The following is a 15,168-nucleotide window of genomic DNA, read 5'->3' as shown; positions in this document are numbered from 1 at the left end:
GTGGCCCAGTTCTGAATTCGGAGTGGTTGGCCAACTTCCGCCGTGCGCGTTGGCTCGCTGGCCTTTAAAGTTATACTGGGTTGAGGAAATGTGGAAACATTTCTGGTAATGACGTAGCTAGCAATGGGCCGGCCAGTAAGTCACTCGCTGCTGTAGTTAGACAATATTGTTGTTTCCGCTTTTTTGGTGACCTTATATACGCCGTTCGCTAACCTCTCACGCGTCCGATGAAATTGATCACTTCCGCTGCGCTTTAGCGGCTACTGCTGTCAAAATCAATGCAGACCTTGAATGCAACCTTGAACTTTCGATGTTTCTCGACGCCGACGCAGCTACGGCGTAATCCTGGCCCGCGAGGGGTATTTTATTTTATTCAACCGAAAACGCGCCGCCCATGAAACGCACGCGGCTGTTCCGCCAAACCTGCACCATCATGTGCGCAAAAAAGGGGCGCGATAAATGCTCATAACAGCGCAAGTTCGGCTGCGCGGCCGCGTGCGTTTAACACGCGGCAAGTTCTAGCGCGAAAAAAAAATTCAGAGGGCACTTTGACGGTCTAAAGTGCGCGATGCGAAAGCCTTTCCACGTGACTGGATGCACGGTCGTAGGCACGCACGACGCGGCTATGGGGTGACTTGGATTGGCTAGCATGATTCATGACCCATGACTAACTAGTCATGATTGGTTATTGACTAGCTAGTCATAATTGTGTAATAACTAATTATTCATGGCTAATTAGTTGATGACTAACTAGTCATGATTCGTTAATGACTAACTGGTCACGACTGGTTAATGATTAACTCGTCATGACTAATCAGTCATGACTGCCTAGTCATGACTGCTTAATGACTAAATAGTCATAACTAACCAGGCATGACTAACAAGGACGAGTTACGACTTTCACTTCAAACGTAACGGACAGACGGACAGAGTCATGGTTGCGAGTATGAGCGCTTAAAGGATCAGTCTACTCACCGAGATGAGTGTATAAATAATGGCATATTCTGGTATAGTTGGCACCCTGTAACATAAATAACGAGGGAACTGCTCCTGGTTTAGTCAGGAATTTATATTTTATTTCCGCGTTAAAAGTCGCGTAAAAATGCATGGTGGCGACCCCAAACGTTCATTTTGTTCAAGAAGGTGGTAGTCTTTTTTTTTGTAGAAGCATAAGTGAATATACTACGTACCGTTTGTATGGCCCAATGTCAGAGAAACGCACGTTTTGTTCTAATAAACTGTAGAAGGCGTACCGCTCGCTTTTCCTGTGAATCACATGAATATTTATAGCTACACGTACGCAAAACGCAGGCACATTCTCACTTTTAGTTCAGCGTATGCTAGCAGAGACACAAAAATAAACTCAGCCTATAGTGGCGCCATCTTGTTGTCAGGACGGGAACCATTGCTGTAAACAAACCGACTCTCCACTTAAGCCTAGGAGCGGCAGAATCGTCACTCTAATAATTAAAATAAAGCAAATTTATCTCTTATATACTTTCTTATAGGCGAGATGAGACGAAGCGAAAGACCGGCGCCCCATTTATGGCCAGTGAACGCACTGAAAAAGGCAGCAACAATGAGAATTCAGTCCGAAGCGAGAGGTCCGGCTTCGACGGGCGCCGCCATGTTTGCCGCCGCGCGGCGGAAATCCAGATGGTTGCCAGATGAGACTACCATCTCATACAGATGTGTTCCCACATCAATAAATTATATTTTAAAATGTTCTACCGCACTTCTTGGCACCACAGCTGGCTAAACGGTAATTTGATTAAAGAGCTATCGGTTGCCGCAAAGAAAATATGGTCGATAAAGTTCAGTAGACTGACCCTTTAAAGGCTTTCGCCTTAAAAAAAAAAAAAACGCTTCATGCAGGCAAGGCTTTAGGGAAGTGTCGGCGTCGACCTATGCATAGTAGTTTATGGGCTGTCTTAGGCAGCAGTCATCGTATTTCTCATATTGATTGACTGCTACAAAAGAAACACTTTAGGGTTGTAGGCCCGTAACGGGGACCTTGATCTGCAGTTTCGAATCGCATGCTTTGACAGCGCATACCGTCAAAAAATGAGCTATTCTGGTTGCTCCTCAGCATGCCCTTGTGTGAAAGCCCTGCCGCATAAAAGAAATTTGAATGCCTTTAATATGAAAGAAAAGAGGACCTCCTGCATCTATTCGTCGCCTTGCTGAACAGTGGCATGGTCGGAACGGTTCATCGGATTGACAACTTATGTTGCGTAAATTTGAGTGCAGGTTCGGTTCTTTTCATGCAAACTTCCCTCTCTGAGGAAGAGGAGAATCAGAAGAAAAAAAAGAGAACACGCAGATCTTCCCCCATTTTAGATAAACAGGCGGCACTAGCAGCTGCAGTTGCTGCTCAGAATTTTCTTTAAAATATCTGCAGAACAAGTTAAACCTCTCACCTCTTAGAGCTCCTTTACCGGTCACAGGCGGCGGTACACATGCCGCAGTATATCTTCAAGTGAAGATTTCGCAGGATGGCTCTGAAGTGGTCGGCAACCACAAATGCTTGCCATCCCTACATCCACAACAATAAAAGACTTATTTCCGCGGAGGCAGTTACGTTGCGGCCTTCTTAAAAACGACATTTTTTTTTTTTTTCACTGCATCCAGTTCATAGCTGCCGAACCGAAACATGAGGGAAATAGGATTCCACGAGTGTCTCAGGTTCCCTTGAGTGCGATTGCGCCGACCGAGGACTTTTGCGAAAAATATATTCAGCTCAAGCGCTCGCCTCTTGTAAAAAAACTGAAATATTTACATGCATTGCAGCGATGCAGTTTTGTGGTGTAGCGGTTGAAGAACTTAGGTAAGGTGCGCTGTTGTGTTAGTTGGTTGACTGCTTCTTGTAACAAATGCTGAAAGCTATGCTTAAGATATAGTAATAAAGGGACAGGCCGAGCGCAACAATGCATGCGCAAGACAAACAAGACAGAAACAAAATGAAAAGTGTGCGGTCAGGAAGCAGGAAGGCTAAAGCGCTTTTCTAAAGAGCTCGATGTGCTTACCGCGCAGCAGTACAGGTGTGTAGCTAACACGCTGCGTCATTTTTTTTATATGATGGACTCCAAAGAGCTCGCGCGCAACAACATTCTGGCTTCTACCTGAAATTCTAATTTCTTCTAATCTGGCCATGTAGTGTCTTTACATTCCTGAATGCGCAAACGCAGGTACTAAGTGCCTTTGTTTTTGAGAAACTTTTTATGCTCTCGTGCGCGGTTACTCACGCATATTCCCGTCTGCCCTATATAAACTTTGCCACAGGTGAAAGGGATCTCATAGACTAAGCCCACCTCGTATTGTCCAGCCGTCTTTCGAGTGAGCGCCCGTTTTGTCTGTCTACTTGTTCACGTGCTTGTCTTATATATTACGCTCAACCTTTGTTCCAAGAAGTGGTGAGAGAAGAACGATATAGAGCAGCGACGTTGCCAGATAACATTTGAACGTTTACTTACATGTGTTAGATTTTTGATAATAAGGCTTCGGCCACATATAACTAAGTAAAACGTTCCCCTATAGACATTGTCGACACATTCTTTAATAATGGACCATTCCTCTGCAGCGGTCTTTGTTAATAATACCGAAATTGTTGGCCAGTTGAGCACGTCAGGGTGTAGCGAAGCTGGTGGCTTCATGCTTGAATACAAAAATAGACAGGTGACAAAGAAGGAAGGAGAATATTCTGTTGCGAAAGCAATAAATCTAGTTGATAGTTTGCGCTCTTTCTGTCTTCTGCCTCTTCCTGTGTACGTTTGTTCGTGTGCGCAACGCCATCCCAAGGAAGGAGAAGAGATGGTTTTGTATTCAGAGATGTGGAGTGGTAATCACGTATAACGAACATCTCGAGCATCAGCGTCTTCAACGCTGGCACTTCTGTCCACCTCATAAAAAATTACACACCTCAGGTGCCGTGTGTTGGCAGCAGCTACAGACCAACACCTTCATAAACCTCCATAGACTACATCTCATTGTGGGTTTTTTGCGCAAACGACACGACACAAAGAAACGAGGTAGACAGGACAAGCGCTTACTAACAACTCAGGTGTTTATTGACATAACATTTGCTTAAATACAGCAGCTGCTCTTATCAAACACGAAAAGGGAAAGAAGAGACTTAGCATACATATATCAGATCAGCACAGATCCCACCATCGCACGAGTGAATGCATGTTTCGAGCTCTAATTCTGCGCAAGATAACTGATTTCTTTTTTTGAGAGCAAGATTGAAGGATTGCTGACACACGAGTTACCCGATTTTTCTATCTCATTGGCCTCAATTATCTCTCTTCCAAGTTGTGTCTTGCACCGGCGCAGTACTGAAGTTTTTTCGAGCGCGGGAGTGCAGTTGCGGCAATTCCGAATATGGTCAATCATTTTGCTACCTGACTTGTTCTTTACATCTCTTGCGTGCTCCCTCAGCCTTTCATTAAGGCACCTGCCAGTTTGGCCAATGTACTGCTTACCACAGGCAAGTGGTATCGAGTATACAACGCTCTTTTTACAGGCCACGAATCGCTGCTGGTGCCGCTTCGAACAAGCGACGGCCGTATCCTCCGCATTCACTCTCTTGCAAATCCTGGAGAGTTTTTCAGGAGCGTTAAAAACCACTCTAACATCAGCCCTAGCACCGATCTTCTTAATACTATGCGAGATTCCGTGAATGTACGGAATAACCGCCACTTTCTTCCGGTCAACTTGGTCGGGTTTGCTGGCTGGTTTCTTCAGCAGGTTCACGGCAGTTGAAGCCAGCAAGGCCGTCTGGCAGCCTGCGCTCGAAAGGCGCTGCAACTGGATGTCAAAGCTGCGTCCTACCAAATGCAGGCAGGACTTGCTCAGAGCGTTGGAAAGGCACGATTTCACAATGCCTCGTTTCACGGCTTTGGAGTGTGCCGAGCGGAAGGGAAGCAGGGGCTTGTTGCCTCTGGGCTCAAAGGCCCAACATACGTGTTCACTTGAAAAATGAAGCCCTATATCTAAAAACCTGATGAAATTATCTTCCGGTAACTCGTGCGTCAATTCTAATGGTGCTAGGCACTCTGAAAACGTCGTTAGATGCTTATGTACACTAGCCGAAAAAGAATCTTTGTCACAATCCACGAACACAATGAAATCATCAACAAATCTAAAAACCTTTAAAACGTTAGTGTCGCGAAGGCAGTCATGCAGCATTTTGTCACGTATCGCTAAAAAGATGTCACTAAGACATGGTGCTAGGCACGATCCAATGCATACTCCTTGTTTCTGAATGAATGTCATATCTTTCCACTGCGCATACGTAGAAGTCAGGTACATTGTTAACAGTTCGATGAAGTTGTCAACCGATAAACCTGCATTATTTTGGAAGGCTGTTGCACCATGGCTGTCAATACAATCGCGGACATTTTTTAAGAGACAATCGTGAGGTATGGAATAATACAAGTCCTTTATATCTACTGACAGGGCTGACATGCGTTTGTTGTTATTTGATTTTAAGAACTCAATTATTTCGTCCGAATTTTTTACCCTAAAGGCATCGTTAATTTCTAAAACACTCAACTTCTCTTGCAAGAACCTGGCTACGGCTTGCTGCCAGGACCCCTTTTCGGAAACAATCACTCGGAAAGGGCATGCATCCTTGTGTGTCTTGCCCACAATGCTTACCCACAATGCTTAGGCACCAACTAGCCTGCAAAAACATACTCGCGACTACATCTCATACACATGTTCCTGTTGCCAGGACCGCCCTACACTGTTGCACATTTCGTGGGGATGTGGAGCCAAACTAAACAATCAACAGACGCAGAATACGACTCTCGAGCAGTGGGAGGCGCTGGTGACCAGCAATAACCTGGGGTACCAACGGACCCTTATACAACTGGTCCGCAGGGCAGCTCAAGCCAGTTGACCCCCCCCCCCCCCATCCATAAGTTCAAGCAACTACTTTTTTGGCTAATCAAGTTTCCCGCCTCAACCTTTTCCTCCTCAAATATGCACCAGCTAGCTCAACTTTTAGTTTTACTGTGGCTTTATGCACAACATTAAATTGCGCTGCAAAGCTAACATACCAGCGTATGCACGGAATAATGTCCGTTTAAACTAGATATCCAGAACCTGCCACGGATTTGACTGTCTGCACTAATGTTGGAAGGTGCATACAGGCCTTTAAGAAGGGTGTGCACGTTGGGAGAGTTGCGCGTGGTATAATTTTCAAATGAGCAGGAGAGAGAGAAGGAGCGAGACTTTAATGAATACAGGAGAGGCCTGCCTCGTTGTTAGCCTAACACGCTACTACAGGAAATTAGCAAGTGTCTTTACAAAGCTAACCTTATTTAACCTCAGGGCGCCAAATCTATAAGTATTAGCGGATGTACTGTGCACTGCGTGAAATCAGTCCAGCGTATGCGCAAAAAGCAGCGCTAAAATATACCGACAGTCGCTTAAGAAAATAATCTCGCTACATTAAAGGAAAAAAAAAAAAGGTTAGAGTGAATACACGAAGTGCCCCACTATTTTTGTAATCCGGAGAGTTACCAACCTGCATACTGAGCTTTTCACTTGCACCAAACACGAGATAAACTGCATTTGAGAAGAGGAAATAAAAGCAAAATAAGAGCAATGAGAGCAGTGCTTATTAGCTGATGGGCTAGGCTCTCTAGTTCTCGTACACGAGCAAGTTGAACTTCGAATGAGTTTTAAAAAACCTCCACTTGTTTTTCAAACCCAGACTGAACCAGCAAAAAAAAGCGGAAGATCTGAAGGTCAAGTATGAAGTGATGAAAGGAGTAACGAAAAAAAGACATGATATTGAAAAGGGCTGGCTCAGACCTGAAGCTGGCTCTACTTTGCCTGCATCTTCGTGTTATAACTTATTGATCATGTTCGCTTTTCCGCAGGTAACCGCCATAACCTCCTGGCTTCTTCTTGTGCCCTGCATTGCGTTCCAGCGCTCCAAATAAACACTGCAGCTAATCTCTGCTTTCCTTGACTGGTTTGTTTACAGCGCTTGGTTTATGGTTATGATCAAAATGAGCCGGGTGCCGCCGTTTTATGCATTTCCCAGTAAAAAGTAATGAGCGTAAGTTTACCAGGATTAATTCTAGTTTTTACGTTATTTCTTCCCTCTCGTCGATGGAATTTTTCCTGCTTTTTGTTACTCTACGTCTTTTAAATCTCTAGACACAATTTTGATGGCATTTACAGCTTGTTGAGACGCCGAAAGTAAAAATATATGCGTAAAAGGGTGGTGTTGAAAGTGTCAGCACGAAAAGCGTTCGTCGTCTAAAGGGTGGCGGTTCTCAGCCGGTCTCCTTGTTAACGAGGAGCTGTTGTTCCAAGTCTGAATTTTAACTTTTTTTTTTGGGAGGGGGGATAGTCTGGAACGTGATCGCCTTACATTTAGTATAGGCTTGGCGTGTTTGTGTACGCCACCTTTGTCGGAGCAAGTGCAGCTCCACGGGCAAGAATTTGTGCTAATGAGGATCTCTAAGCCATCATTCCCCTTTTCATGTGATGATTGCTTTAAGATGTTGTTTTAAATCTTTAGTGAGACAAAGCTTTCGTAAAGTTCACAGCTTTCTTCGTGCCCTTTATTGTCTGTAGCTCATTTTTCTCACTTAGGTGCTCGCGTAAGGCATGGCCGGTTTACGTATAGCAGTAACATTGCAACTGTCGCTGTAGTTGGCGCTCATAGGGCTCATGGAATGTCATGCCGAGGCAGCAGCGGCACCTGGCGTGGTTCAGGCCTTCACCGAAAGCGAGAAGTTGTGGCGGCATTTTTTTTTTTGGTTGGGGGGGGGGGGGGGGGAGGGGGTGGTGCTTTTCGGCTTTTCTTCCGGACTTATAACGCGTTAGAGGCACCAGTGCATTTCCGATCACCTCGATACACTGCATAATGCACAGTACAATGCGTGCATAGACAGATCGCGATATCCATTAGCAGTACTGTACCAGGACGACCACCTAAATAATGTTCGATGGATACTACTGGTTATTTAAGGCCGCCGCGGTGGCTCAGTGGTTATGGTGCTCGGCTGCTGGCCCGAAAGACGCGGGTTCGATCCCGGCCGCGGCGGTGGAGTTTCTTTGGAGGAGAAATTCTAGAGGCCCGTGTACTGTGCGATGTCAGTGCACGTTAAAGAACCCCAGGTGGTCGAAATTTCCGGAGCCCTCCACTACGGCGTGCCTCATAGCCTGAGTCGCTTTGGGCAAACCCATTTAAGAATCTCCTGCATTACTTTGAGAGGCAGCTACCAGAATTCTTACAACGTGTCCCCCAATCATCACTGGGGAAAACTGTTGATAAGTAAAGTTATCTGGATGACTGCTGTTGCTATTTACGCTACATTTTTGAAGCACAATCCGGCAGGTGTATATACGCCGTTGAGTTAGCGCAAAACTGGGCTGAAATAACTTCAATAAATATTTTTTGATTTTTTCATGATTCTGAACGTGAAAATTTTATCCAAATTATCTTCCACTTGTCTTCTAGCCAGCTTGCAATGTTCTGCGCGAGAACTGCATGGAATATCTTCCATACTTGTAGGAAAAGATCCCTTACAGCCGGCATTAAAGATAGGTTTCATGGACACCGTGCAAGAGTTTACGACTCCAGCATCTTGCAGAAGCGCTGCACATATGTCTAGCCCGGGCGTTTTCTAGGCAGCGTATAAAGATTAGTTTTCAAAGCTTTCTCAAGCTGAAAGCCCTGAAAATCTTAAATATATACCATCTAGTCGTCCAGAAATAAATGCCTCCAAGGAGGACCAGCAGAAACAATGACAACTTTTCTAGCCAGAGACATCTTCGGCATTCCTAGATTTAAAGGCAACATCTGCAAGTTTGTTTTTAATTTTTTCAAATCAAACCAGGGTTTACTGGTTCAAGAATTATTACGGTAAGTAAACTATAAATGTGAAGGTACCAAAGTCAAACGACTTTACCAGGACCATTGATAGAGCATTACGCCATGAAGAAATAATAACAGCAAAATTAGCAGATTGGTTGCAGCACATGCAGAAGTATATGAGCAATAACACACAGAAACGCTGACAAGCTTCATAATGACACTTCTACTAAAATTATTCAGAAACAAGAAAACGGATGTGCCCTGGGCACCCCTGGACGCTTTAGTCGGGCTTTGAAGCGGTAACATCGATGATACGAGCGTAGCCTAGCCTCTGAAAGCTCGCATAGGGGCGGAGGTTGCCATGTGTGGGCTCTTCGAAGTGCATTGGGAATCACCACAGCTCTGCTCGCCTTCACATGTGGTCTTCATGAATCATTTTTGCACGTGGCTTCCAGTCACATGGACCGCTCCAGCAAAAACAATTAACTTCTATAAATGTTGGAGCTCCTTGAGTGTATAATAACGACGCGGCTAGCTGCAGGATCCTTTAGTAGGTACTAATTCCTAGTCGTACGCCTGATACTAAAGCTACTTGACCTTGTTAAGTAGTTCTAACCGGAATGACTTTATAAATTTTATTAAAACTGTAGTGATGTCTTTCACTAACTACACGTCCCCTTCACTGTTTAATTATGACTTCAATAACTCACCATTGCATAGGACTTTCGAATATAAATATCTCGGCGTTATACCCACCACTAACATGACCTGGGCGAAACATATTAATTTCATTTATACAAAAGCACTAAAAACACTTGGGTATTTAAGGAGAAAGTTAACAGCACCAAAAGAAACTAAGCTATTAATGCACAAATCCTTAATTCGTACCGTAATTGAATACGTGTCTCCCGTCGTATTTAAGGAGAAAGTTAACAGCACCAAAAGAAACTAAGCTATTAATGCACAAATCCTTAATTCGTACCGTAATTGAATACGTGTCTCCCGTCTAGAATCCTCATAAACAATGTGAAATTCATCAAATCGAGAGCATCCAAAGGAAAGCTATCAGGTTCATTCATCGTCGATATGATCGCTATTTTTCGCCTTCTTGTGCCTTGTCCGCTTTGAATCTAACCCCCTTGTCCGTGCGCCGGTAGGCGGATTCACTGAAGTTCTTGCGCTGCATCGTCAATTCACTTTATCATGTCGCACCTAATGTCTACGTTACCCCTGATATTCCCTGACCAACCAGGAGACATCACAGCCTTAATGTTAAGCCATACTTCACCCATAATAATAATTTCAAACAGCTTTTTTCCTCGTACTATTGAACATTGGAACTTTATTCCTGTCATAACGCGGTCTCTTCCATTAAATTCATTTTTAACAGCTATGGGTGCCACATAATGTTTTGTTTGTTTTGTGTTCATTGTACATTGCTTCAATTTATTAGTTACTGCCTACTCATTGTTCGCGTTATGTATTCAATCATGTTAGATGTAATCTTTTTGTGCATGTATTGTACATTGCCATTTTTCGAAATTGTTAACCCCACTCCTGCAATAGCCCCAATAGGGGCTGCAGTAGGTAAAAATAAATAAATAAATAAGCTAGTTGCTACGAGAGTAAGAGAAAGAGAGAGAGCACTTTATTTCGCAGCTATAAAAAGAATAATGAATATCCGTTTGGGTCCACCGGTGAGGTCGGTGTCGTCGAAGCTGTTCTTGCTGACGAGATCTCATATGCCTTGTACCATACGCCGGTGAGGAGAAAAAATGTAAATCCCAAAGACAACCTTGTTGCTACAGCCGTAGCGCCAAGACAAAAATTCCTACAGTGACGAAAACTTTCAGGAAGAAAAAAAAGAAAAATTTGACGTTTAGGTCATTTTAAGCTGTAGAGCTTTAACTTCTTTTAAACATGTACGGTGCTTTCCGGGTCGCGATGGCCGACAGCCCTTGTGTAAGCTGTGCCTGTGAAGAGACAATCACTCATATCTTGTGTGAGTGCTCTTTCTTTGTGACCGAAAGACATTAGCTGCGTTGTGCTCTGGACCGCTTTGATCGTCGCCCTTTCAGAGAGGCCAAGATCCTCGGTCCGTGGCCACAACAGTCGAGTGTCATCAAGGCTTACAAGGCACTGTTTTGTTTTTTTGAGAGAGACTGCCTTGATTGACTGATTGTGACTGTTTCCCGTTCCTTCTGTCTTCCCTCTTTAATCCCCTCATTCCCTTCCCCATTGCAGGGTAGCCAACAGAAATCCTTTCTGGTTAACATCCCGGCCTTTACACTCTCTCTGTATCTATCTATTGAAAGGTGTTCTCTAGTGAGGTGTACCAGGGTGGGCATATTACTCGGGCACACGACAGAACTAAAGCTGAATGAACGTATTTTTGGCTCGAACAAACAAAAGTAGACCTTTGCCGGGCTGGGATGGCCGCTCAATCCATTTTGTATGTGCATCACGCAAAAAGCCACGTGCAGCACTTGGTGATGACGACGGTCACGCCGCGACGCAGGAAATGGCCATTGCTCGCTTAACCACGAACTGCGAGCTTCGCCGAGCGCCTTTAGTGTGCCGACTGCGCCAACAAAGCGCGTATCAAGAGCCTTAACGGCCATCACGGGCTACCACTGCTCGGCCCCGGTATACGGTCATTTCAACGGAATGAACGGCTTCTCATGAGGCACCGCTGCACCAATGCATGCGGTCTTGGTAGAGCGGCGTCGTGTTTGTAGGTGCAGATCGTGCCTTGCATTATTACCGCCCTAACGTCATCGCTTTGAGCTAGCGTGCGATACGACGCATTCTGCACCCTGTGCCGAACTCGCTTAGGGCGATTTGCCGTGATTCTTTGGCGAGTTCTGGCGCCTTTGTTTTGCCGGCTTTCCCGTCGTAATGGCCCTGACCTTGCCACACGTGCTACATAACCTATGTAGAGCTTGCTTTTGTTGCCTTGTTATTAGTGCTTCGAGGAAACATCACAACGTAGCGCTGGAAAGAATAGCGTCTCGACCACGTGAATGCGTGCCCCTAGCGAATGCCTATTCGCTGCCGTATCGTGCAAAGAGTTTTGGAGGACAGCATCTCTTAACCTTAGCGTCATGTAAGAAAATTGTGACATGCAGAAAAGGACCACTGCTGCCATGTGAAACGGTTCCCCGGGGGCTTGTCGTATTCCTTTGATAGCAACGTTACGGGCCCCGTGCAGATTGTCGAGTGTTCTTCTGATGATGACTTTTTTTTTTTTATGGCGCAAGGGCGTATGTGGCCAAACAGCGCCATGGCACATGGTATTTTATTGTTTTTACTCAAGGTGGGGTCAAAGACCCATTTCCCAAGCAATTAACCCTAAAGAAGTTGAGCACCAGACCAGGGGAAAGCCTGCACCCATTGTATCACCGGTAGGTACGTGGCGGCGTTGAGGTTCGAACACCGCACCTCCTCCATGCGAGGCGGATGCTCAACGACTAGGCCACCGCTGCGGTTGCGTCGAGTGTTCTTGGAAATCATATCAATTGAATTGAAATAGAATGTAATTGAATATAAAACGTTCAGAGCCGCTACGTATGACTATACATCAATGTGCGAAACTCCGTTATTACAATTTGGCGCAGTTTTGTCACAATGCCGCCTCTAGTACTTTGAACTAGCGTTTCACCCGACGCATCACCCATCTTGACCTGCTCATATCGAGCAGGTTGTGCCAGAACGTAGGAAGAGGCGAACGTTCGAATTAACACGCCAGTGCTGACAACGCGATTGCGCGACCGTGGGGCCGGCTGAAAACATTCCTGCAAAGAATATTGCACCTGCTGGCACTTCTTCGCGTTCCAGCGGTAAATTGCAAGATGTGCCCGTTGTGACTGCTTTCAACACCAAAGGTACCTGTAAGGCCGCTCAATATCGTCCGCAGTGGTCGAATCAGAATGTGTGCTTTTGTTCAGGCAATCAAAACGAAAAACTCTTCAGCAATACGATCACAGAAAGCATCGTACTGGTTTTTCGCCTTCTCTCGGTTGCGGAAACTCCAGGAGCTTTCACTCTCTCTCTCTCTCTCTCGCTCTCTATATATATATATATATATATATATATATATATATATATATATATATATATATATATATATATATATATATATATATATATATATATATATATATATATATATATATATATATATATATATATATATATATATATATATATATATATATATATATATATATATGTGTATATATATATAGAGAGATAGAGAGAGAAAGGTAGACATGGGCGTTGACCTTATGTGAAACGAAAACGAAATTAAATGGCAATTCACTGAAAAAGGCACCACCTCTACGCCTCGTGAAAAGCCTCACTACACCGGTGACCTCACCTAGGCGGGCCAATATAGGCAAAAGCAGTTTGCGTTGTTGCGATCGACACGTCCGCTGAATCGACCTGTTGGCTCGTCGTCGTGTATTGCACTGCAAAGCCAGAACCTTAGGGCATATATCGCTGTGCAAACACAGACATGCCGGACACAGGGCACGTGTGTATGGAAGACATGCAAAATGCCATGAAAGTAAAAAAAAGAAAGAAAGGAAAGGAACAAACTAGACAACTCGAAAACGATTTCGCCAACAAAGACAGATGACAACATCGACCGGCCACGGTCTTATGACATGAAAGCAGGACACGTGGCAATACCAGAAAGGGTAACTGTGGTGGCGCATGGGCTCGTGCGTATGCAAGACGAGGTTAGGCGGGCATTGACAGCCCGTGTTGCACTCGAATTTCTTCGCTAAGAGGTCATTGCCCTATATTGTAACTGACCACACAGAAATTAAACATAAATACCACTCATCACTGACGAGCAGCCTATCATTGGTCGATTGCTACTGTAGTCATCCAATAATAAAGCTCCCTTTATTTTATTATCGAGCTCTTTACTGAATTCCGCGCATAAAATGCACATGTGAGTCTGCATACACATTCAAAATTTCTTCTAGCTTAGTTGTCACGCTTCTTGGGGTGTCGTTAGCGCAATACAAGACGAGCAACTAAAGCGCTGCAACTCAATACGCAACTCCACGTGCCTCTTTGCACAGATAATGCTTGCCCAACGCACACAGAGCCGTTCTGGGGTGCCGATATCAGACTCGTTCATTGCTCCATGTATAGCTGAGTCGAGCTTGGCCAGCCAGCGTTTAGCGTAACGCTCTGCTAGTCGTGTGAGAACTCACGACACGCGCTTGTCAAACGCAGTACATGGTCAACGGAGCGAGAGACGGTGAAACTGCTTCAAGCGGCAAAAAGAGGAACGAGATAACCAGGCTTGCGTTATGATAGTAGGGTTGCCAACCGTTCCGACTTTTGGTCCAAATTCCCGAACCTTGTCGGGCGAGTCAGATATTGCAAAATCGGGCCTACCCGCACCAATGCGCGCCAATGTCACACGCTACAAACACCCTGAGTAGAAGCATGCATCTACCTACAGCCGTAAAACTTCGCTGGCACCATTCGTTATGAGCAATTCTATGGACTACTCATGGAAACTACAGCCGTTATCACAACACGTTACGGTTCTTCACAATGAATACGAATTTAACTTTATGACCTATGGCTTAACGGTGGGGGAAATGTCAGTACTTCTTTATGACACTGTAAGTGGATGAAAGGAACGCTTTGTTCTTGTCGCCGTTTTGATATTTTTTTTCGTGTGCTGTAGACGCATTTTTTGCTCACGGTAACTGTCGTTCTCTAGCGACTCATATAGCTAAGTCAGCGAGTCGTATTTTTGTTGTCTACCACCGTTGTAAAATGTGACGTGGGGATAAAAAAGGAAAACCGGAGAAGATAGGATTACTTCAAGTTCTAGTTTTGAAAAAAAAAAAAAATAAATGTGCGATTACTACGAACCTCACCTCCAGGCTCTTCGCCCACCTCTTTTTGAGGTAGCATGAAATACCCAAGTTTAGCCGACGTTGTTCGATATAGTTTTATCGGATATTTCTTTGTCCACTGCCCCCTTTTGTCACTAAAATATTGATGGTTAAAATAATGAATAAAGGTTAAGATAACTAATAGAGGTACTCACAACTAGCCTGAACGAAGCTCCTAAGGAGAAGCTGAAGGGTCTGTCAAATTCGAAAACCTCGAGCTGCTGGACGAAGGACCTAACAATCTAGCAGAATATATTTTTCATCTATTTCATTCTTAGGAGCGGCGTCCTGTTGCTTCGCCCTCGGCAATGCTCAAGGAGGCGAGCCGAGAGTGAAAACCGGCTAAGTGACGTAAGCGTTGACGTCAGCACAAAGTGTCTTCAGAGTGCGGTATGAAGA

The sequence above is a fragment of the Amblyomma mixtum genome, chromosome 2, assembly GCF_055824585.1.
Source record: "Amblyomma mixtum isolate Tamu chromosome 2, ASM5582458v1, whole genome shotgun sequence".
Taxonomy (NCBI): domain Eukaryota; kingdom Metazoa; phylum Arthropoda; class Arachnida; order Ixodida; family Ixodidae; genus Amblyomma; species Amblyomma mixtum.
This window is presented reverse-complemented; position numbering follows the sequence as displayed.